Source organism: Dermochelys coriacea, chromosome 3, assembly GCF_009764565.3.
Source record: "Dermochelys coriacea isolate rDerCor1 chromosome 3, rDerCor1.pri.v4, whole genome shotgun sequence".
NCBI classification, from domain to species: Eukaryota; Metazoa; Chordata; order Testudines; family Dermochelyidae; genus Dermochelys; species Dermochelys coriacea.
In genome coordinates this window covers 50,270,604-50,297,218 of record NC_050070.1, presented here as the reverse complement: position 1 = coordinate 50,297,218, position 26,615 = coordinate 50,270,604, and the positions used below count along the sequence as shown (strand labels likewise).

At 39.0% G+C, this 26,615-nt stretch overlaps 1 long non-coding RNA gene across 1 annotated transcript in view; it reads right to left on the bottom strand.

The window, feature by feature from the left end:
- Positions 1 to 26,615, bottom strand: part of LOC119852953 — a 155,627-nt gene that overhangs the window by 39,997 nt on the left and 89,015 nt on the right. Inside the window, exon 3 of the long non-coding RNA XR_006279816.1 lies at positions 12,673 to 12,791. This is a non-coding gene — a long non-coding RNA (uncharacterized LOC119852953). The remainder of the gene's footprint in view (positions 1 to 12,672; positions 12,792 to 26,615) is intronic.

Genomic DNA, 26,615 nt, shown 5'->3' with positions numbered 1-26,615 from the left:
GACTTGCCCTTGGTGAATCCATGTTGACTGTTCCTGATCACCTTCTTAAGGCCCAGCTTGACAAAGCCCTGGCTGTGATGATTTAGTTGGGGTTGGTCCTGCTTTGAGCAAGGGGTTGGACTAGATGACCTCCTGAGGTCTCTTCCAACCCTAATCTTCTATGATTCTATGAATGTGTGTATGTGAGCAGGGGAATCACACCCCTAGCTCATGGCATAGATGTAGCCTCAGATGAAGAAATATATCAGAAAAGGAACCCTATGCCTGTTTGGGACATACATCTTGATGGAGAGCAGCAGCAGTATGAAATACATGCACGTAAAAGATTTCTATTTGGTTACAAGCAAAAAAAATAGGAAAAAGTTTTGTGAATACAGAGTGATTCAAAAATATAAATATATGTAGACAATTAATGAAGCAAAAAGCATTTGCTTGGTGGAAAGTGAATTGAAGAAGATCCATTAGAGTCCAAATGTTTCTTAAGAAAAGAGATGCCTGTGGGAGTTTTGCCTGCTTGAGATGTGCAGGAATAACCCCAATATGTTGATATTAATTGACAAAGACTACTAATTTCACAGCCAACATTTCAAATTGCAGAAGCAATCCTACCAGAGACAAGCAGAAGTAACATGATCACTTATTATTGAATCTGGTCAGTTAATTCTGACCACACATTTCTACAGTAAGAAAAAAATGTAAGAGTACAAGAACATTAAATTGACAAAATAGTTATTTTCATGTAACACAGTTAATTCCCCCAAAAAACCATCCAGTGTACCACTGCATGATGGTGATATTAATTATTAATGTGTATTAAAGCAGTGCTTCGGAATCCCAGTCATGGACCAGAACTCCATTGTGCTAGATGCTTTACAAACACAAAACAAAAGATGGTCCCTGCCTCAAAGTGTTTACAATATAAGAGGGAAGATTCTGAATTCCAAGGTTGCTATATCGTAGAAGATGTAAACTGATAACAAAGTGATTCACTGTGCCAGAGTGGAACATTGAAAGAACACTACTGTGAACTGTCATAGGGCCAGATTGAACCTGGTGTTTGTGCGTATATTTACCATCACAGTCCTATAATAGAAATTGCAAGGGAAGTGAAGAGGAGAAGGAAGGGCCCTGAATCCTCTCCACTTCTCTGCAGCTAAAGAACACAGCCTGAAGACTTCTGATGAGAGCAGCACTTTCCTGGCACTCCTGGAACCCCTGGACCAGATCCTCAGGTGATATAAATCAGCATCCTTCCATTGGCTTCAGATAAGCTGCAGTGATTTACCCCAGCTGGGGATCTGGTCCATTAAGCCTGCCCCAGTCACAAGGCTTCAGGTACTCTTACTGAGGCAATTCATCTTTCTGCTACCCACAGTCTGCCAGAGGAGTCATAAAGACACAGTTTTGTCCATAAGGGGAATAAATGGGTGTTACCTGAACCTCCAAGTAAACCAGCAGAAGTTGGCCAATTGGCAGCCCCTTTGCCCTGATCCTTCAGGGACCTTAGATCCTTGCATTAACATGGAAAAGTCACCAAGGCTGTGAAATAATAGGAGGGATTTCTGTACTGTAGTTGCACAAACAATTAAATACACTGTCCATCTGCTACAGTGGTTTAATACAAATAATGTGCAGGGTTTCTTAGTGACTACAGATCATGGAAATACTAAGAACAATTAATTGTGTACTTTGCATATTATTGTTACCCTTGATAGCTCTCAGACTTTGAACTGGAATTTTGCTAATTTAATTCCTCCCCAGATTATATGAATATGTATGTGTGTTTGAAATGCTGAAAACCTATTGAACATAGTGTTCATCAGAGAAAAATGTTTAAGAGCTTTTCTTTAAATAAAAGACCAAAAAACAAAATTGTTGTTAAATAAGTCTAAGAGAAATGGGATCTGATGTAGAAAATCTCAGCAATTAAAATACGACTAAATTTAGTATGATGTAGACTAAACAGTCTCACAATAAGACTGGTCTTAACTAAGGTTACTTGAATGAAAAATATATTATTTGTCCAACCAAGTAAACTTTCCCCTCTGTAGTTCACCTGCCTCCAACCCCAACTTTACATTTGAGATCAGTGTTAATACTGCTGCCATTGACTCATCTCACTTTTATTAAGGATATGTCTACACAGCAAAGAAAAACCCACAGCTGGTTCTAGGAACCTGTGGAGTGGAAGGATCCCAGAGCTCAAGCTCCAGCCTGAGCCCTGAAGTTTACACAATAAAATAGACCTGCAGCCTGAGGACCATGAGCCTGAGACAGCTGGCACAGGCCAGCCATGTTTTTTTCTTTGATGTGTAGACACACCCTAAGAAGATATGTTCTTTGGGTTCCCATGGGTCTGTTGCCAATGCTTCTCTATCATTATTCCCATCTGTCAGCTCAGTAGTGATGATGAGCCCAAATGTAGTCTTTCTACCGCTTTCTGTCTTGTACCGGCTTCAAGGCTCTGTTCATCTTTAAACCTTTTTGTTCTATGTCATTCTTCTCTGTGTCTATTCAACTCAACCTCTGTCTTCCTCTGTTTCTAATTCCTGGCATGTTGATATATAGCATCAGGTATGGTATCCTTTCCAGGTCCATTCTTGATATCTGTCCAAATCATTGCAGTCATCTTTATTGAATCTTCTGTAAGCATTATTTCTTGCCTTAGCCATTGCTTTTCTATATACTTGTGTATAGTTTGTTAATGCAGGGTTCAACCTGGGCAACTATTCTCTTCAAACTAAGCACAAAGCCTCAGTCAAGGTAAAAATCACCACGGCTACATTCACCAGGCAATGCAGGTGCATGCATAGGGCCCTGTCTCATTGAGTCACATGATCTCATTTGAATCTCAGCTTTCATTTAAAAAAAAATCTAAACAAAAACATTTAAAAACAAGAACCAAGTGAAACCATTGCAGTGATGTGTGCCTAAGTCTTCAGACAGCCTGAAATAATAACTCTGAGATGTAAAATGCCCCATCTATCTTCATGGGCTGTTAATTCTAAACTTCACTGCAATGGCTGTGATGAACACAGCCTCGTGCAAGAGTCTCAGTTCGGGCAGTCTGGGTCATACCTTGACCCGCACAACAATGGGTTCAAATCAAATCAGCAAAAAAAAGGCAGATTCTATAAACATAACATAAAAGGCCCTTGATCCTCAGAGCTTTCATTTCCATTTACCTCCCACAGGCACTTGAAGGTGGTTACTCGTTTCTCAGAGGGAAGGAGACTGGCTGGCTGGCTGAGAGTTGTTACTCCTTAGCCATTCCAACCTCTTCTGCACCTTCTTTTTCTTCTGGGGTTTTGAGGTACAACAAACTCATTTCTTGAATCTATGACTGGCATTCACTGGATTTCATAGATAGCTTTTTAAATTGGGCCCCATTTTCCTTCTATTCTGGCCAGGTGTTGCAAAGAAAATGTTGTTACTCTAAGGCTTCTGAGTTTTCCATATAAATATCTCCTTTCATGGATATCAATATCTCCTAATCCTGACAATTTCATAGGAGACGATCTATCATTTCCTGGACTTTACATGTTTCACATAGTCCAACCTTATGTTTCTTTACTATTAATAGATTCCTACAGTTCTCACCATTCCTTCCTTAGTTCATTTTTTATTAAGGGTTTAAATTCCAGTTTGCTTAAGAGGAACTCTAGGTCAACTTGTTCAGGCTAAATAGCATTTTTTAGTTCCTTGTTTGCCAATTCATTGCCAGCTATTCCTACATGTGCTGGGATCCATGCTATTATTACAGTAACATCCAGTTGTGCCAATTAGGTTGTTAGCAATAATATTACATTAAGTATATTGTTTTTGCTGTCAGACTTGCCATTGTATAGTGCCTGAAGCCCTGATAAGGCATCAGACAGGATGGCCATGGAAGCTGGCTGCACATGTAAGGCCCAAGTTAGTGCCAGCAATATCCCTGTTAGCTCAGCTGTAAAGATGGACATACAGTTACTTAGCCTTATGACTTACTTTGAGTCTGAATGCGAGCACACAGAAAGCTGTTCTTATTCTACTCATTCCTTCCTCTTCGGAACCATCAGTATACATTTAAAAATCATGTCCCCACTTATTTCTGTCCCTTCTCTTCCTGTTCCTCTCTTTTTATAGTTGGGCTTGCCCTCATTAGTTACTGCAGGTGTTGGTATTTCTCTCCATAATTGGCATTTCTCACAGCTGAACAGGGGTTTGGCTAGTTTGACTATCTACAGGCAGGGAAGGTCCTTAACCTTTGCATGCTTGGGTTTTTTATGGTGTTTGTAGACACTACTGACATCACTCCCCTAATAGATTCTGTGGAGGGGATCCTTGCTCTGCCATCATAGCTCTGTTTGGGTGGTGTGGATAGGGCCACCTCAGACACTGATAACTTTGATTGGGTGGGTGAGTATTCAATCTTTCTTCCTCCAAGATGGACTCCAGCCCACCTGAAGACAGAGAGTGATGGTCCAGGCCGAGGGGAAGCTCCAACCTACCCAGAGGTGACCCAGCCAGTCCAGCAGATGTCTCTTGTATGGGTAGTTCTTGACTCCAAGGAGGCGTGGGGCCATAGCACATAGGAGAGAGTCATGAGGAGACAGGTTTATGCAGGTATAGCTAGGGTCCTGGATTCCTTTAATCTAGCTCTGAAAATCACCCCTATACTGAGGGTCAGTCCTAGGCCTGTGGGAGTTAACTGGACACAGAGGCCTTTTATTGACCCTTTGCACAGAGGTAAATTTCACCCTCCATGTAGAATACAATTCCCAGTTCACAGATGTCATTTTAGGAATAAGAAGTTAATTAGGAAGCTGAAACTTTCTCCTGAATTCTTACTTGATGATCAAAAGTCTGATTCTATGAGGTTAAGGGAAGATAATGAATATTAACTAATTCAAATAAACTAGAGGAAAATTTAGGAAGCCTTGAATTTAAATTTGACCAGAATACAAATGGGAAACATTTTTTCTCCTGTGAAACTGCCATTTAAAGTTTGCAGTGTTGTTGTAGCCATATTGGTGCCAGGATATGAGCGAGACAAGGTGGGTGAGGTAATACCTTTTATTGGACCAACTTCTGTTCATCAGACAAGCTTTCAAGCTCCACAGAGCTCTTCTTCAGAACTTGAAAATTTGTCTCTTTCATCAACAGAAGTAGGTCCAATAAAAAATATTACCTCACCCATCTGGTCTCTCTCATGATCATTAATACCTTCAAGTGGTCAGAGCCTTGGTTTTACATCACATTCAAAAGAGTATCATGCCCCCTAACACTACATATAGATATTGTTCTATACCACATTGAATCAGACGTAAGGGAATCACCCAAACCACTTCTTAAAGCATCTTGATGGTCCAAGTCTCCTTTGCAAATATCAGACCTAATCCTGTTTATGAGATCTGAAAAAATTACCAAGTTTTATTTGTCATATGTGGCACTGTCAGCAGAGACATCTGTGATCAATGAGGGAAATACCTGGTTTACGTTTATAAATATTATATGATCATTATTCTTTTATTGTTATTGTATTGCTGGCTATTTAGTACCAAAGGGTTAAGTCCTGCAAGGACTAGCTGTACTCACGTTTAGAAAATAGTCTATGATTTCAGAAAAGTGCTATTGTCAATACTAGACCTGAACAAATAATTGAATTTTCTGTGGCTGAGCAGAAGAATTTGAAAAAATATTGTTTTGTTTCTAAACCTGATTTTCTTTTTTTTGGGGTGTGTGTCTCAGAATGAAGTATTAACAGTTCATTTTGAAAATGCTGAAATGAACCTTTCTGACTTTTCCTAAAAAATTTTCCATCATTTTTTATTCAGACAAAAGTATTTACTGAATTTGACTCAAATTTTGGAATAGTTTTGGTCATGCCCAAATTGCATATTTTGTCAAATAAACTACTAAACAGAAAAAATTCACCTAGCTCTAGTCAGTACTCAGTCAGACAATCCAGGTGTCATTACCTCTGAAGTTTCACCTCCACTCAGCTCTGGCTGGTCATGCCAGGGGAGTGGGAAGATACTGATGGGACACTAAAACAGAGTCTGGTTCTGATAAAAGCAGCCTGAAAAACAAACAGAGAAGAAACTCTGGGAGAAACAGAGAGTGGTTTTGGAGAAACACAAGCTGATTCTCTGATTCTGAAGTGGTGTGTGAGCTAAGTTAAACACTGATTAACCTAGCAAGGAAAGGCTAAGTTTAGGTATAACTGAATGTGTTTGGGTTTCTATTGTTTTAACAGTTTCTTTCTGCTTGTTAAATGTCTATGAACCAATAAGCCATTCTTGTTTTTGAAGAAGTGTTGATCTGATAAAATACATGGGCCAGACAAGATTTTCAGAGGCACTCAGCTCCCATCTAGACACCTAAATGAAGTAGATTTTCAAATCTGCTCAGCAGCCAGCAGCTCCCCTTTTAAACAATGGGAGGTGCCGTACACTGAGCAGTTTTGTAAATATGACCATTTCATTTGGGTGTCTAGAGGACAACTGAGCTTTTCTGAAGATGTGGCAATACAGGAACAAGTTTCATGATCACATGGTTTGGGAGTGATCAGGGCCTATTAATGCTATGCTTAGAATTATAGAAACAAAAGTATATTTATTGTTTCCACATTAAATACATCATACATTAAATTGATGGAGTAAACTATTAATATCCATTTTGTCTTCATTACCCTCTGCCAAATATATTTATATTCTTTGTCTCTTTCTCACACACACACATACACATTTTTTCATTACTGTTTTATTGTTACTGTGGCACTTGTTTATATTTTTGCACAGCATCCTTTTAACATGAGTTCTTATGATGATTTTCACCCTAATGCAGGGGGCCTAAACTGTGACCCAGACATGAGTTAAAGGCCATATTAAGAAAAGGCTCAAGAGATCCAGAGGGCCTTGTGTGGGACCTCTGCAACAGGTGAATTTCACCCCTTTGGAACATATCCATCCCCTTGCAACCTGCTCAAGTAGCTGGGCTTGGTACTTGGCAGATGTATGGGGTTCTGAGAAGAAATCTTACCTCAGGCTGTGGAGCCATGCAAGGCTCAACACCAAATAGGGGTACACATTTGGCATTGTCTGCCCAATCTAGTCACCCCTCTCATCTCCAGTGTAACTCCATGGCCATAAAAAAGTAGACTAGGTTTGCCCAATATTTCAAAGAGTATTTACTACATAACTGTAGAACTTGGAAACATACTCCAAGTTTTCATTTATGAAAATTACTTAATGTTTTCCTGGGCCCATCAGTGGTTATCCTAGGTATATATTTTGTTCTCTTATCATAAAACGTGAACACTGCATAGTTATAAAATGTAGTAAACAACACAATAGGCATATCTGAAGATCTTGCACTGTTTTAAGTGTTTTCCTCCCAATAACTATCTTCCATTACTATCTCTGACTGTTTTACTTTCTAAGTTAAATTTAGGGACAGGAATTCGTCATTTTTACTGGTGTGTTAAGTTGACACACGTACTGATAGTGTTATAAAATAAGAAGAATAGCAAAATAATAGGTAAGTGGAACACACTCAAATCTATTGCTAAATAACAATGCTATTTCTATAGGGCTCCTCCGATGGAGATTTACTTCTGCCTTACAGGCCAGATCCAAACTTCATTCTAGCCTGTGAAAAGGCTCTCAGTGACTTCGATGGTCTTTCAGTTGGGGCTTTTGTGCAGAAGGAACAGCAATACTTCACTGCTGCTGGAAGACAGAGTTTTGAATGTCTGGTGCCCTATTTTCTCTTAGTGACTCTTCTACAAACGAGCAGGAGCCCTGTATTATGATTTCTACAGTTCTCTAGCTGAGTTTTGTGCTTTAAAAATAACATTTTTTTCTCCCTAACATTTCTCAGAATTATTTGCAGTTTCCTTTGGGGTGGAACCTTTGGTTTTGGTTATATGTTTTTTCTTAAATTATGAGGCCCTTTCAGGCAGTTCTGCTTCATCTGACTTTTTTCCCAATTGCTATACCTCTGGCCTTTCCCTCCCTGGGCCCAGCAAGCATCTTTTTTATTCTTTATCCCTTTGTGTACCTTTTAAAACTATTTCTGTACTTGTCTTGCCATGGTATATTTTCGACCAGTAAATGCTCTTTCAAGATATACCTTTGTGACTGGCAAAACAATTCCTTCCAAAGAAGTCCCCTGGAAATCAACTGTCAGCCTGATAATTTCTATAGTGGACATAAAAATGTTGACTGAGATATGCCCAGGAAAGAAAAAACCTAGAAATCTAGAAATCAATCTTTTGAGACTATCAACTTTGAAATTTCATTCCAATTAGCCCAATTTGTCAAGAAATTCTGATCGATATTTGAATGCCTTAGAGTGGATGGATTTTTCTAGTCTGTTTTTCACACAGTACAGGCCACTATTATTTGTCTTTTCAAAAATTTAATGAAAGAGAATCCAAGCTTTCCCAATCCTAAGTATGCATAAACATTTATCACAGCTACACGTATAGCTCAGGGAATTGTGCATCACAGTTACTTTAGAGACCTTTTTGTCCCCTTTGAGTTCACCCTCAGCTGACAAGCCTGGCTCCCTGCACCTTCCTCTGGGTGAAACCAAGGGGTACAATCACTCTCAGACTGGACCCCTGGGCTTCAGCCCCCTGTTTTTCAATCATATTTACCCAAGAGGTCCAACTGATTTTGGCACTGGTAAGCCTTTTGCTCTGGGAGCCTGTGAAAATGACTGATGAGTGACTTAAAAAACAGCTTCTTTAAAACAAAGGTAGGTAGCACACAGGTCAGAAGGCTAACACAAAGAATCCTACACACAGTCCCTTACCTAGCTATTAATCTTTCCTCACAAGGATTTGCAAGTTCCTGTCTGCTGAGCTAAGCCCCGTCTTGGAGAAGCAGACTGTCCGGCTTGCAGCATGCGCTCTCTGTTGTGTGTCTCAGTCAATCTGTGTGTAAGCCTCAGTCTGCTGACAAGCACCGGCTGCATTTTGACAGCTAGTTTGCTGTGGTTTTATACATATATTATGATGATTTCATTGAACTAAAAATGTAACATTAAAAATACATGTCTGGATTTGCATCACAGTTTTTTTTTCCTTTTAGTGGTTTCAGAAGTGAGATAACTAAAAGGTATTGCCCTACTCTCAGTTTTTGAAAACACTTATTCTTTCTTCTTACACAGTAACAATTGCAATAGACTTTCTACGATCTTAGTCAGTATATAGTTTTAGTTAACTATGCACTACAGTTCTCTTCCTCTAAGCCAGTGGGTTCTCAAAGCCGGTCCACCGCTTGTTCAGGGAAAGCCCCTGGCAGTCCGAACTGCTTTGTTTACCTGCCGCATCTGCAGGTTTGGCCGATCGCGGCTCCCACTGGCCACGGTTCGCCGCTCCAGGCCAATGGGGGAGCTAGTGGGAGCCGCGATCAGCCAAACCTGCGGACGTGGCAGGTAAACAAACTGGTCTGGCCTGCCAGGGGCTTTCCCTGAACAAGCGGCGGACCGGCTTTGAGAACCACTGCTGTAAGCCCCCATGCCAAACATTAAAATACACTGAAACAACAGAGAACATAAGAACGGCCATAATGGGTTAGACCAAAGGTCCAGCTATCCCAGTATCCTGTCTTCTGACAGTGACCAATGCCAGGTGCTTTAGAGGGAATGAACAGAACAGGCAATCATTGAGTGATCCATCCCCTGTCGCCCGTTCCCAGCTTTTGGAAAACAGAGGCTAAGGACACCATCCCTGCTTGTCCTGGCTAATAGCCATTGATGGACCCATCCTCCATGAATTTATCTATTTCTTTTTTGAACCTTGTTATAGCCTTGGCCTTCACAACATAGAATCATAGAAGATTAGAGTTGGAAGAGACCTCATGAGGTCATCTAGTCCAATCCCCTGCTCAAAGCAGGACCAACCCTCTGGCAAAGAATTCCACAGGTTGACTGTACATTGTGTGAAGAAATACTTCCTTTTGTTTGTTTTAAACCTGCTGCCTATTAATTTCATTTTGTGTCACCTAGTTCTTGTGTTATGAGAAGGAGTAAATAACACTTCCTTATTTACTTTCTCCACACCAGTCAAGATTTTATAGACCTGTATCATATCCCCCCTTAGTCATCTCATTTCCAAGCCGAAAAGTCCCAGTCTTATTAATCTCTCCTCATGTGTAAACTGTTCCATACCCTTAATGATTATTGTTGCCCTTCTCTGTACCTTTTCGAACTCCAATATATCTTTTTTTGAGATTGGGCAACCACATCTGCATGCAGTATTCAAGATGTGGGTGTACCATGGGGTTATATAGAGTAGTAAGAAACCTCAAAGATTCATTATTCCCCTGTAGCAACCCAATAAAATACTAATCACGCCTAAACAGTAGTATACAGTTCAGCCAATCCAAGGTCAAAAATATTCAGAGTGGTATTGCCATCCCCTTTTTGTTACTCAGCTTCTTCTCCATCAGCTGTAATTTATTGTGATCCCCTAAATACATTAATCCCAGAACACATTTATAAGCTAACTTGTTTGTGGCAATATTGTTTTCTGAATCTGTTAAACAACTGAAATTTAAACACCATTGTACAAGTAAGAAATTTAAAACCAGAGGTGTCAGTTGCTGAAAGAGGGTGTCCTGTTCACATCCTGAGTAAAATTTCCATATGAAGTACATTCTTTGTATTTCAAGGGGATATAAACTTTCTCTTTCACATCTGGTAAGGTCTTCAGGTCTAATCCCTCACTGCTGTAAATGTGTATTTGAATAAATATTCAGTCTGGATATACAAATGTTTAAAAGCATGATCTGTTCAGCTCAGTGTGGCCCAGATTCTTTGCTGTAACTAGCCTGCACTGGGCAAAGCAGATAAAGGAAGACATGCCAGAGCCAATTATGGTTCTCTCTCTCTCTCTCTGCCCTGCCCTGGGTGCAAGTTAGAGAAGCGTGGAGCTGAGCTCACTGTCACCAATGAGCAAATAAGAAATTATAACTAATAAAAGTGTCACCACAATTTAAAAAAAAACGAGGAGTACTTGTGGTACCTTAATGACTAACAAATTTATTTGAGCATAAGCTTTCCTGGGCTAAAACCCACTTCACTGGATACATGCCATGGAAAATGCAGTAGGAAGATATATATACGGTGAGAACATGAAAAAATGGGTGTTGCCATACCAACTGTAACGAGACTAATCAATTAAGGTGGGCTATTATCAGCAGGAGAAAAAAAACTTTTGTAGTGATAATCAGGATGGCCCATTTCAAACAGCTGACAAGAAGGTGTGAGTAACAGTAGGGGAAAAATTAGCATAGTTTTTACTTTGTCTAATGACCCATCCACTCCCAGTCTTTATTCAAGCCTAATTTAATGGTGTCCAGTTTGCAAATTAATTCCAATTCTGCAGTTTCTCATTGGACTCTGTTTCTGAAGTTTTTTTGTTGGAGAATTGAGACTTTTAGGTCTGAAACTGAGTGACCAGGGAGGTTGAAGTGTTCTCCAATTTGTTTTTGAATGTTATAATTCTTGATGTCTGATTTGTGTCCATTTATTCTTTTGTGTAGAGATTGCCTGGTTTGGCCAATGTACATGGCAGAGGGGCATTTCTGGCACATGATGGCATATATCATATTGGTAGATGTGCAGGTGAATGAGCCTCTGGTGGTGTGGCTGATGTAATTAGGTCCTATGATGGTGTCCCTTGAACAGATATGTGGACAGAGTTGGCAACGGGCTTTGTTGCAAGGATAGGTTCCTGGGTTAGTGTTTTTGTTGTGTGGTGTGTAGTTGCTGGTTAGTATTTGTTTCAGGTTGGGGGGCTGTCTGTAAGCAAGGGCTGGTCTGCCTCCCAAGATCTGTGAGAGTGAGGGATCATCCTTCAGGATAGGTTGTAGATCCTTGATGATGCGTTGGAGAGGTTTTAGTTGGGGGCTGAAGGTGATGGTTAGTGGCATTCTGTTACTTTATTTGTTGGGCTGGTCCTGGAGTAGGTGACTTCTGGGTATTCTTCTGGCTCTGTCAATCTGTTTCTTCACTTCAGCAGGTGGGTTTTGTAGTTGTAAGAAAGCTTGATGAGATTTTGTAGGTGTTTGTCTTAGTTTGACGGATTGGAGCAAATGCAGTTGTATCTTAGAGCTTGGCTGTAGACAATGGATTGTGTGATGCGGTCTGGATGCAATTAGGTTTCAACAAAGACTGGGAGTGAATGGGTCATTACACAATGTAAAAACTATTTCCCCATGCTAATTTTTCCCCTACCGTTACTCACACCTTCTTGTCAACTGTTTGAAATGGGCCATCCTGATTATCACTACAAAAGTTTTTTTTCTCCTGCTGATAATAACCCACCTTAATTGATTACAGTTGGTATGGCAACGCCCATTTTTTCACGTTCTGTATGCATATATATCTTCCTACTGTATTTTCCACTGCATGCATCTGATGAAGTGGGTTTTAGCCCACAAAAGCTTATGCTCAAATAAATTTGTTATTCTCTAAGGTGCCACAAGTATTCCTCGATTTTTTTTGCTCATACAGACTAACACGGCTACCCCTCTGAAACCTGTCATCACAATTTTAATCATCATGTCTATACCTTCCCTTAACCAGTTTGCTTTCCCATCAGCATTTATGCTCATGTGTTCCAAAAGTGTTTGAATATTTTTGATTGTTTGCTAATTGTTCTAAATCTTTTCATACCTATGACTGGGGTGTCACCAACACGTCCAACCATTTTGTTTGTGATGCCTCCAGTTGACGTTGCACAAGCCTTGTTACCTTCACAGTCCATAGCAACTGCACCCACTGTGTCATGACCCCTAAAACATAGAGAAAACAATACTGTAACTCCAAGTTGAACAGCTGCTTTGCCAGACGTACCACCATACACTAACCATTTAGCACATAAAAATAACAGTTAGTACCTAAAAAGAGCTTTTCATCTTCAAAGAGCTATATAAACATTAACTAATTAATCCTCATGATGTGCCTAGGAGTCAGGTAAGTAATATTAGTTCCTTTTTGTTCCCAAATGCAAAGACTATACTTGATTTGTGCAAACCAAAGACAGAGTCAGTGTCAGAGTGTAGATTATAATTTTAGGAATACCTGGAAAGCAGTCTCATACACAGTTTACTAGACCACTAGGTACAACAGAGATAGGAGCATATCTCCCTATTTTGCTATATAAACAATTTCAGGGGGTTTTGACTCAAAGCTACATTAACCAAATATTTATACAAAATATTTATGTAAAATTAGGTATAAAACATATTTATAAAATGTATTTAATAAAGTTAAATTTAATAAAATGTAAAATGTTAATTAAAATTAATAAAAAACAAACTATTATAAGGGAGGGGGTCTCCAATAATATCAGGACAAGTTATTGCTCTTACGTACAAACATATTCATGCTTTCCTATTAACAAGTGTTCCATGATTATTTTCTTGCCCAACTGTCAGTAGTAACTATGCTTTAGTGAGATGGATATACTACTTCCTGAATTAGCACAATTTCCCTCCTAACAAAATTGTTACTCACAACTACTTTCCTCTTCTATGGTGTCTTTCATAAAACAATCTCAAAGCACTTCACAAACATTAATCCTCACAACTATACTATATGTGACATACATCAACTGGGTGTCAAGACAGGATACCTCACGTGGAGTATTCACAAGGCAGTCCTCCTTTGAGCTTTTCTGCCTGTAGTTAAGGCAAAAATGCCATAATTAACAAAGGTGAGAGCTGAATTAACTTGAAAAAAATAAATAACTGTCCCTCAATGTTGTCCTTTTACACTATGGCAACAGACTTTCTTGGGTTTTGTTTTACTTTCTATGCTAGTTGTATTCAAATTGTTGGCAATCTCTATGCATACTCAATCCAAATTTTTCAGAGTAGCAGCCGTGTTAGTCCGTATTCGCAAAAAGAAAAGGAGTACTTGTGGCACCTTAGAGACTAACAAATTTATTAGAGCATAAGCTTTCGTGAGAAAGCTTATGCTCTAATAAATTTGTTAGTCTCTAAGGTGCCACAAGTACTCCTTTTCTTTTTATCAATCCAAATTGAAATTGTTCTGTATGATACAACACTACTAAATGAGGATTACCCAACATTTACTGATATTAGCTGACAGCTGAGTGCACTCAGCATCTTCCAGAATCTACCCCTATAGACAGAAGAAGGTTGCAGCTGTTTTTCTTTGCTGTGACCTTTTCTAGATGATTACACTAAATTTTAGATGTGAAATACTGGCCCTATTGAAGTAAACAGGTTTCTAGCTGACTGACCGGCTCCATATTCATTCTCTTTCTAAAACATGTGGGCAGCAAGGGATCATGGTGTTTTGTTTTTCTTATGTAGGATATTTAATTCTCATTTTAAGCCAGTACAGTGTGTCCAGATATTCTGATGATGGGTAACTTATACATGTTTTAATAACAGTAAAATATAATATATTTTTTGAATCCATTATTATTCAATTAATAACACTTTTCTATTACATGTACATTTTAAAAGTAAACCATACTCTTCTAATCTCCAATTGTATCTTGCAACACTGATACATTAAGTTTATAATTAAAAATGAAAATGATCATTACAGAAAAGAAATTGTTTGCAGAGAGGTGTTAAAATTGATTTTTGTTAGGGAAGCACACCAAACACATTCTAATAAAGCAGTCAGACTGGGATTGGATGCAAGTTCTGCAATTGGCACATTTAAAGATTAGCTCCCCTCCTCCACAAATAACCCCCTTGAGTTGATTTTAATTGCAAATTGACATCATTAAAAAGATGTGACCTTACCAGGCTCATGATTCAGATCACGCATACTTTATATGAAATTTCATATTACTGCTAATGCATTACAAATGACTACCTTGTTCAATTTCTCAGAGGTTAAACAGACTTTTTCTTATACTCCACAAAGAAAAATAAACACCATGTAGACCTGACTTTGAGAAGGAAATGTAGTTTTGGCATTCTCTTCCCAATTCTTTCTCAAGCATGTGGCTTTTTAATAGAAATGACTTCCTTGCAAACATATGTGAAATAGAAATTAATATATGCAATACACAGGTTCTCACCACCCTTGCTATTGTATCTGACTTTTGAGCAATATTAATATAGACAATGGCCCTGGTCACAGGCTGCAGCTAAAAAGCATACAGGTCAACTCAAAGAGTCAGAGGCAAATTTGGCTTTAATCTTTAACCTTTGAACTCTTCTGACCTGGGCCATATGTATGCTAGATTGGTTCCAAGTTTATAGATTCATAGATTCATAGATACTAAGGTCAGAAGGGACCATTCTGATCATCTAGTCCGACCTCCTGCACAGCGCAGGCCACAGAATCTCACCTACACATTCCTATGAAAAACCTCACCCATGTCTGAGCTATTGAAGTCCTTAAATCATGGTTCAAAGACTTCAAGGAGCAGAGAAGCCTCCCTCAAGTCAACCATGACCCATGCTACAGAGGAAGATGAAAAACCTCCAGGGCCTCTCCAATCTGCCCTGGAGGAAAATTCCTTCCTGACCCCAAATATGGCAATCAGCTAAACCCTGAGCATATGGGCAATATTCACCAGCCAGATACTCAGGAAAGAATTTTCTATAGTAACTCAGATCCCATCCATCTAATATCCCATCTCAGGGGATTTGGCCTATTTACCCTGAATATTTAAAGATCAATTACTTACCAAAATCCCATTATCCCATCATACCATCTCTTCTATAAACTTATCAAGTAGAATCTTAAAACCAGATAGATCTTTTGCCCCCACTGCTTCCCTTGGAAAGTTATTCCAAAACTTCACTCCTCTGATGGTTAAAAACCTTCATCTGATTTGAAGTCTAAACTTCCTGGTGGCCAGTTTATACCCATTTGTTCTTGTGTCCACACTGGTGCTGAGCTGAAATAATTCCTCTCCCTCTCCTGTATTTATCCCTCTGATATATTTATAGAGAGCAATCATATCTCCCCTCAACCTTCTTTTAGTTAGGCTAAACAAGCCAAGCTCCTTAAGTCTCCTTTCATAAGACAAGTTTTCCATTCCTCGGATCATCCTAGTAGCCCTTCTCTGTACCTGCTTCAGTTTGAATTCATCCTTTTTAAACATGGGAGACCAGAACTGCACACAGTATTCTAGGTGAGGTCTCACCAGTGCCTTGTATAACGGAACTAAAACCTCCTTATCCCTACTGGAAATGCCTCTCCTGATGCATCCCAAAACTGCATTAGCTTTTTTCACAGCTATATCACATTGGCAGCTCATAGTCATCCTATGATCAACCAATACTCCAAGGTCCTTCTCCTCTTCCGTTACTTCTGATTGATGCGTCCCCAACTTATAACTAAAATTCTTGTTATTCATCCCTAAATGCATAACCTTACACTTCTCACTATTAAATTTCATCCTATTACTATTACTCCAGTTTACAAGGTCATCCAGATCCTCCTGTATAATATCCCGATCCTTCTCCGAATTGGCAATACCTCCCAGCTTTGTATCATCTGCAAACTTTATTAGCACACTCCCACTTTTTGTGCCAAGGTCAGTAATAAAAAGATTAAATAAGATTGGTCCCAAAACCGATCCCTGAGGAACTCCACTGGTAACCTCCCTCCAACCTGACAGTTCGCCTTTCAGTAGGACCCGTTGCAGTCTCCCCTTTAACCAATTCCTTATCCACCTTTTGATGTTCATATTGATCCCCATATTCTTCAATTTAATTAATAATTCCCCATGTGGCACGGTATCAAATGCCTTACTGAAATCTAGGTAAATTAGATCCACTGCGTTTCCTTTGTCTAAAAAATCTGTTACCTTTTCAAAAAAGGAGATTAGGTTGGTTTGGCACGATCTACCTTTTGTAAAACCATGTTGTATTTTGTCCCATTTACCATTGACTTCAACGTCCTTAACTAATTTCTCCTTCAAAATTTTTTCCAGGACCTTGCATACTACAGATGTCAAACTAACTGGCCTGTAGTTACCCGGATCACTTTTTTTTCCTTTCTTAAAAATAGGAACTATATTAACAATTCTCCAATCATTCGGTACTACTCCTGAGTTTACAGATTCATTAAAAATTCTTGCTAATGGGCTTGCAATTTCAGGTGCCAATTCCCTTAATATTCTTGGATGAAGATTATCTAGGCCCCCCGATATTAAGCTGTTTGAGTTTCACTTCTATCTCAGATATGGTAATATCTACCTCTATATCCTCATTCCCATTTGTCATGCTACCATTATACCCAAGATCCTCTTTAGCCTTATTAAAGACTGAGGCAAAGTATTTGTTTAGATATTGGGCCATGCCTAGATTATCTTTAACCTCCACTCCATCCTCAGTGTTAAGCCGCCCCACTTCTTCTTTCTTAGTTTTCTTCTTTTTTATATGGCTATAGAACCTTTTACTATTGGTTTTAATTCCCTTTGCAAGGTCCAACTCTACTCGACTTTTAGCCTGTCTCACTTTATCCCTACATGTTCTGACCTCAATTAGGTAGCTTTTCTTGCTAATCCCTCCCATCTTCCACTCCCTGTATGCTTTCTGCTTCTTCTTAATCACCTCTCTAAGATGCTTGCTCATCCAGCTTGGTCTACAACTCCTTCCTATGAATTTTTTCCCCTTTCTTGGGATACAGGCTTCTGATAGCTTCTGCAGGTTTGATTTAAAGTAATCCCAGGCCTCCTCTACCTTTAGATCCATAAGTTCTTCAGTCCAATCCACTTCCCTAACTAATTTCCTTAATTTTTGAAAGTCAGCCCTTTTGAAATCAAAAAACCCTAGTTGCAGATTTATTTTTGTTAATCCTTCCATTTAGTTTGAACTGAATTAGCTCATGATCACTTGATCCAAGATTGTCCCCTACAACCATTTCTTCTATGAGGTCCTCGCTACTCACCAGAATTAAATCTAAAATGGCATCCCCTCTAGTCGGTTCAGCAACTACTTGATGAAGGAATCCACCAGCTATCGCATCTAGGAAAATCTGAGCCCTATTATTATTACTAGTACTGGTCCCCCAGTCTATATCTGGGAAGTTAAAGTCTCCCATGATCATGCAGTTTCCATTAGTATTTACTTTATTAAAGACATTAAAAAGGGCTCTATCCATATCCAAATTAGATCCCGGAGGTCTATAGCACACCCCAAGCACTATCGTAGGAGAGGCTTTACCAGTTTTTTTCCCCAATGTAATTTTTGCCCAGACGGACTCTGTCTTATCCATTGCATCGCTTCTTATTTCTTTACATTCTACCTCATCATTGATATACAATGCTACTCCATCCCCTTTACCTTTGTTTCTGTCTTTCCTAAACAGCACATACCCTTCAATACCTGTAGTCCAGTCATGACTACTATTCCACCATGTTTCTGTTATCCCTATAATATCTGGTTTCACTTCCTGCACCAGTAGCTCTAGTTCCTCCATTTTGTTACCTAGGCTCCTTGCATTGGTGTACAAACATCTTAATTTTTGCTGTTTAGCCTTGCTCACATTTTGTACCCTATTAGGCACAGTCATTCTACAGCCAGTATAACCTATTAGACTAGTATCCACACCGCCCTCGCTCCTTATATACATTCTCCTACCCACGGCTGTATCCTTTGTTACTTCGTCTTCTTCCCTCTCAATGCTAAAATCTGACGTGGAGATTTCCTGGACATCTCCCATCCATCTCCCCCCTAAGTTGTCCCTGCAGGCTGCTTAAGCAATGTTGGTTGCTAATTGCAATGACTACTGTTAGAACAGCTAGACATTGCTGGAGTCAGGCCCCCCTTTTCCACAGCAACAGCTTCTATGTTAATCACAGGAAGAGGAGGTGGTGTAGTCACCATTAGGTCAATTCTATGTCCTCAGAGGATCCCTCTACACAGGAGTGATCCTTCCCTTCCCAGTGTTTCCAGTTGTATGGCTACTTTGCATCAGCGGAGAGAAGCAAAGTGGCCCTGACACAGGGAAGAATCTATGCCACTAATTTGATTCTAAGGAACATGCTCATTTATGCAATGTTTATTTATATTTGTATATACTATATACCCAGTATTATATAAACATTAATATAAAAATGTTGTATAATAAATATTAATGTATACTGCAAATTATTTATAATATTTTATTATGTTCCTAGCTTAACAGGGCAATCTCTATTAGTGCTTACAAGAGTTGTGCATTTGTAGCTTGGTACATCAAATTAGGATATATACTTAAGGATATATATATACTGAAAATGATTTCTATGGAGAAGGCTGAGAATGAACTGTGAAAGCAGAGAGGACTGGGAGCTTTTAAAATAAACAGATTCCGAGGCAACAAAGAAACTCATGTAGTTTACATTGACAGAAGCTAAAAATATAATTTTTATGACACTTTTCAATAAAGCTTTCAAAAATACACACTTTGTACAATCAAATGATCACTTAGAGTGGAATGATTTGTATCCTTTTTGAATTAAAATGAGCACCCAATTAATTTGTGCTTGTTATTTGCACTCTGCCTTTCTCTGCAGTCATTCCATATCAGCTCAGCTAAAAGCCCAGACTAGAAGATAACTATGTGCTCCTTGATTCTGTACCAAGTATAAATTTCATTTTTTTAAAAACACGTTCCTGGCTATTAAAACTAGTGTTTTGTGAAAATTACCTTATTACTTCCTTAGCTTTAACAGAGAAATAGCTTTTTACCACCTGACTAAACATTTGACATTTTGAAAGGTAAGTGCTATGCTATGTCATAAATAACATCTTTGGGTCCTGACAATACTATTCAAATCAAAGCTAAAGGGTTGAACAAAAAAAATCACCTCAATTCAAGGACAAAATAAAAGACAGTTGAATAGAAAAATCTTTCCACAGCTTGTGTTAGCGATAGGGTCTTCAGGGGAAGATTTGTCTGCACCAAGGAGGATCAAATCACCTGTCAGGTTTCTGAAGGGACACATCAATCAGATTTGACACGTTGCTGATTGCTCCATTAAATCACCACTGTGGTCTTGATTTGTCTCATCAGATCAGATGATTTTTTTTTAAAGGCTTGAGATGGTAAACTGCTTTTCAAATTTTCTGATTGAAGCCTCTTCAAATAAATCTGTGTTTTGCATTGAACTAACCTAATGGACCATAAAGCTCCATCCTAATAACAAGATATTTTAGAGTAGACACTGCACTCCTGTTAGGCATGTCAAGTAAGGGAGTGTGGGATTGGGGGAAGGGAGGGAAAGGTTTATTAAAAGCTACCTTGCATGTTTGAGAAAAAAGTTACTTTCCACAGGTTTACTATTACCAGGTAAGGTCAGAGGAAACAAAGACAAAAGAAAACAAAAAAACAATCTCTGGAGAGTCCTGGGGCTTACAATATGCAGTAAATTCTCCTCTTACAAAGTAGCTTTCTGTGGCTTTGAGTTGTATATCACATTATTTCATTACATTCATGGATCATCTATTTATATTTTGTACATGAACTCAGAGTTTTGGGTTTATGAATTTTTAATAAATCTAAATAAAGAATATATTAAATTACCAATACTTTAAATATTTTGTGCCTCACTTTATGTACAGGCAGGGCATATGCTTTACATTACATAGTTCCTGAGCCAATGTTGGTGCTCTGGGAAGAAATTAGTCTTTTCCATTCCTCTCTGTCATTTGCTGTTGCTTTCTTCTGCTCAGTGGTGCTGAGATCAACAGTTCTGCCTTCCCTACTAAGGGTTCTTCTTAAGGATTCCCTTGAATGCTCTTATTTCCTCACACCAGTTGGTTTCCACTCGACAGCATCATGTGGGAATCTGTGTATTGTACATGCCACAAATATGTCCAGTACTTCTTTCTGTTTCTGGTGGAAATGAGTTACTGGTTGGCTGGCTCAGAACTTTTTTATTGGTAATGAAGTCTTTCGAAGCAATGATCATAATTTTTCATAAGCACTGGTTTTTGAAGGCATCTATTTCTTTGACTAACATCTTAGTAGATCTCCAGGTCTCACAGCCATATGTTAGCACTGAAATTACATTTGAATTGAAAATTCTCAGTTTTGTTCCGATTCTGATTGTTCCATGTATCTTTGATTTCTATATATTATTAAGTTTAGTAAATGCTGTGGATGCCTTTCCTATCCTTGATGTCACTTCCTTCTTAAGGTTTCCGTTGGACAACCTGGTGCTGCTCAGGTAGATGAGCTGTTCTATTTCTTGATATTTTAGCCTTCTAATGTGATTATTCCTGCTTGATGGTTTCAAGAATGTTGGTTTTAGCATAACTAATTCTGAACTCTGCGAGGCCTGCTTTTTTGCTTGGTTGTCTTTGTTGGTAATTTTTCATGGTATTTGTACATAACCAAATTTAAAGGGCCAATTTCATACCTGGTATAACCTCATGAAGATTAATGGGGTTATTACAGGGTTACTTTTAGCCTCTTGTGTCTGTAAAATTGAGAACAAAATTGTGAACCTATACCTCTTGACCCTAAGTGAGCTAGAAACTCTGTGAGTATAGTCTTATTATGCTATTTCACCACTCCTGCTTTCATGCTCACGTAGAATAAGGAAACACAAAATCATGGAAGATTTTCAAAACTGGGTGCCTAAAGTTAGGCTCCTAAAATGATATTTAGACACTTAGATATCCCCCAACTATTGATTATGGGAGTGTTTCAGAAGGTGAATGAATAATGGCATTTGGGAGTTGCATTGCTTTAGTAATTTAGTGAGTTAACATTTTCATGCCTGTTAAATGAAATTTTTCTTTCTAAATGAAAATCAACAAATAATTTTCCAGATTCTCCAGGCTGAACGGCTTGGTGTGAGTTTAGCTATAATCCATGGAGAATTTTAAATTTAAGAAAAAGATTAAGGATGCTATACATTCGTTTGACATGTATTACTTAATTGTGCAGTGAACTTTCCACAGGACTATTCTTCCACCCACCATGTGTAAACTTTTATAAAGGAACATAGTCTGCAACTAACCAGTAAGTGGCACACATATAGCTGTGGCTATCAGACACCCAGACATTTGATTTTAAATCTGCTACCTAATCTGTTTCAGATGAGGATGGGAAGTCACAGATCTATTGCTATTACATATTAAGTGTTACCCAGGGTTCTTGGTAACTTTTACTCTGTGCGAGGTAGTGTCAAGAAATAAATCAAGGGAGACCCGGCTGTCTGACCGATAGATGGCTGGCACAAACAGGACAACACAAGAGTGCTTTCACTTAAAGCTAAACTTTACTTAGCCTCAAGCACTAACACATGTCCTCAATAGTTTAGTAAAACACCCTCCAACCCTCAATAATTACTGAAGCTGAGTGTGGCCTTCGAGTGGCACCATAACAGGCTTCTGCTGGCCAAGCTTCTGTCTGCCGGTGGGGACCACAAGATGCATCCAGAGTCCCTGAATAGCCCCTTTCTGAGAAGACTGGTTACCTCAAACTTTTCCCCCTTATTTATACATTAGTAACATAATGACATATCTCTTAAAATAAACTTGCTAAGCAAGCAGTTTTTAAAGATCAAGCAAGAGATTTCCTTATGGTCATCAATTTACCAGATATGTTGGTTTTTTTCCAGAGTGTCCATGCCTTGGGGCCCTGTCAAGTTTCCTTCCCCACTCTGAACTCTAGGGTACAGATGTGGGGACCTGCATGAAAGACCCCCTAAGCTTATTCTTACCAGCTAAGGTTAAAAACTTCCCCAAGGTACAAACTTTGCCTTGTCCTTGAACCCTATGCTGCCACCACCAATCGTTTTAAACAAAGAACAGCAAAAGAGACCACTTGGAGATGTCTTCCCCCAAAATATCCCCCCAATCCCTACACCCCCTTTCCTGGGGGAGGCTTGATAATAATATCCTCACCAATTGGTACAGGTGAACCCAGACCCAAACCCTTGGATCTTAAGAACAGTGAAAAATCAATCAGGTTCTTAAAAGAAGAATTTTATTTAAAGAAAAGGTAAAAGAATCACCTCTGTAAAATCAGGATGGTAAATACTTTACAGGGTAATCAGATTCAAAACATAGAGAATCCCTCTAGGCAAAACCTTAAGTTACAAAAAGACACAAAAACAAGAATACACATTCCCTCCATCACAGCTTATTTTACAAGCCATTAAACAAAAGAAAATCTAACACATTTTCTAGCTAGATTATTTACTAACTTTACAGGAGTTGGAAGGCTTTCATTCCTGATATGTTCCTGGCGAAAGCATTGCACAGACAAAAACCATTTGTCCCCCCCTTCCAGATTTGAAAGTATCTTGTCCCCTCTTTGGTCATTTTGGGTCAGGTGCCAACGAGGTTACCTTAGCTTCTTAACCCTTTACAGGTGAAAGGATTTTGCCTCTAGCCAGGAGGGATTTTATAGCACTGTATAAAGAAAGGTGGTTACCCTTCCCTGACAGGCCCTGACAAACATCCCTGGGGGCACATATAGACAGACTTCCTGTTTTCCTAAAATACATAGATCAGCAATTTCAACATTCTTAGCAGGAAAGACGCGGGGTCAAACTGCTTTGTCTGTGGCACCCAACCCCCCCTCCTTGGTTAAGCTGAGGCTGCTGCATGACCAATTTACGATCTGTTGAATTGGCTATTTTTAGCAACAAGCTAGAGTGGTTCAGTATGGCCTGCTAACTTGACTACTATTACCAATAAACAATAGTGCTTTTAGGCACTTTACTGGTTTGCCAAAATCTCCCCATACTCCATAAACTCCACATGTGCTATTGTAACCCACACACTTTATAATGCAGCATTTGATTCATTTTAGTCCAAAGAAAGGGGAAGAAGATATGGATTTTTGTTTGGAGTACCCTTTACCTCTACACATGCAGAGGGCAGGGCAGGTGTGTTGGAATATGACCCTGTACTCAAACCCTAATCTTTGTAAAAGGTATAACTTGTAAGGTATCATTTGAAAACTCATAATTTGCTGGCCAGTATTGTTCTGATAAAATATGTGTGGTAACATTGTATGTGAAGTCATAAAAGTCTCCTGTATGATGTTTTTAACATATGTTCCAAACCCCACAGCCCTGTCCAAGAGGAAGTTGGCAAACAAGTCTGTCCTAAACAAAGGAATGTGTGCTTACCTTAATTTGTATTTAAGCAGTAAACAGAGTCATCCAGCAGGGAAGGAAATCAAAAAAAGTTCAAACAGGTGAAAAAATCCAGCAGGAAACATCCTTCCACACAGACTCATTGTCTTTTCTCAGCTGGAAATGTTTTTCAAGAGGGTGAAACAACACCCCATGAGACCCCCTCTCTTTCTCCCTGCCCACCTCATTCTCTGTACCTGAGAAGATAAAAGGAAACAGCCATTGGACTTTTGTACAAAGATTGACCTGAAAGTTTGGTCAATATTCTGATGGAGCATGTGGTGAGAATTTGCTTTGCAGCTAAGATAATTTCTTAAGTAGACACTAGTAAGTTTTTTGTCTTTATTTTTCTAGTTACCATTTCTGACTTTTATGACTCATTACTTATACTCACTTAAAATCTCTCTCTTTGTAGTTAATAAACTTGTTTCACTGTTTTATCTAATTCAGTGTGTTTAAGTTGAAGGGTCGGGTAACTATATAAGGTAATAAACTGGCGTATTATTCCCTTCAAGGAATAACTGACTAAATTTATTTGTACTGTCCAGGAGAGGGCTAGGCAGTTCAGAAAATATATTTCTGGGTCAGCCAGCAGCATAACCAAGGCTGGTGAGAGCTATGGTGTAGCTGGTAGGCTGCAGTTACACACAGACACTCAGGGTGTGACTTACATGTTGGAAGGTTGTTTGTGAGAGGCCCAGGTGGGAGCTACTACAGCAAGGCATTGTAAGGCACTCAATCTTGCAGGGCTGTGGTGACATAGCCCCCCCCCCCCATCTGAATTGTGCCCCAGTATGTCACAGTGGGGCAACTCAACTAGAAGGGTTGATGCAGGACTAAGAACAGTGTCTGCTGAGAGGGCTGCATCCCAGTCAGTGTACTACTTTGGAAACAGGTGAGTGCCATTCCAGCTTTATTTACTAGGGAAGCTCCCCAATGGAATAATGTTTGCTCCACCACTGTGTGTTTTATGGATCTATAGGAGAGCGGGAGGGAAGCATTCATTACATCTAAAGACTACTGAGCCTCTAAATCTGCTATCTGCTCTAAACTTGGATTCTGCCTCGTTTAATAACAGAACTAGAAAGAGCTAATTGAGATGAGGGTATGTAAATCATCTTACTTAGCTGGGCTTATGGGAAAAGGATAGTGCTATATAGAATGAGATTTTATTGAGATCTAGAGAATAGATATTCAAATGCTGATCCCAGAACCTATACTACTTTGGGATACTGACTACAGATAACTGTTTCACCAGTAACTGAGGACTAGTCAATAATTAACCAAAGGCTGGAATGCTGGTAGCTGTGGAGAGCCCAGAAGATCTATTTGCTGACAAGGTTCTGAAGAGTTTGGAAAAGAAATGAGAGGTTGCCACTCTTCTTGAGCTCTAAAGTATACAGGTGACACATGTTACATATTATGGTTACTCTAACAAAGACTTAGATATCATTTCTAAAAGAAGGTCAAAGGGGAATGTATTTATATGTGTGTGCTAAAGTACAGAAATATAAATGTTATGTCTAAACCTTATATTTAAATGTATATAATAGCAACAAAGTGGGGAAGTCTGTATAAGAAACACCAGTAGATTTACTGCCTAATAAATTTTGTTTAAAAGTTATTCATGGTTTTCAAAGAACTTTTTACATTTTTTGTGTGTGCATTAAATGTGGTGTGTTTACTAAGAAAATATATAGTACTTTTTCTCTGAAGTTTCCTGGTCCTTCATACACCTTCATACAGGGTTCTACCCACAAAAGCCCCAGGGTTTTAACTCTGAGTAATACTTTCTGAAAAATCCTGAAAAGAAGAACTCTGAGCTGTGTCTCAGCAAAGAGTTAACCAGAGGTGCAGGAAGAAGGGGAGTGTGTGACACCCAAGTACCCCTGTATTCACACCCTACCACATGTTATAATAATGTTTGTACAAAATATGCCTTGTGAGGTATCATTAGAAACTAAAAACTCATTGTGTGTGATGTGTATTGAGTTATGAATATATACTGGAATTTTGACTGAAGTATGTGTAAACCAAATACGTTGGTGGGAGCTGTTAAACAGGCCTATCTTAATGTGTATTTGATTCTTTGACCCTATCCTGATATTCAGGCAAAGACAACAAAAATCCATATTTACATATAAGCAGAAACAGGACCATCAAGGCAGCAGGGGAAAGAGGTGGTAAGAAACAGACAATTTGTAAAAACAACGAGGAGTCCTTGTGGCACCATAGAGACTAACAAATTTATTTGGGCATAAGCTTTTGTGGGCTAAAACCCACACCATCAGATACAAGGAGTGAAAAATACAGTAAGCAGTATATATATGAAGAGATGAGAGTTCCCTTACTAAGTGTGGGGGGGTCAGTGCTAACGAGGACAATTCAGTTAAGGTGGAAGTGGTCCATTGTCAACAGTTAACTACTTTTGTAGTGCTAATGAGGCCAATGCAATCAAGGTGGACATTGCCAATTTCCAACAGTTAACAAGAAGGTGTGAGTATCAGCAGAGGGAAAATTACTTTTTGTA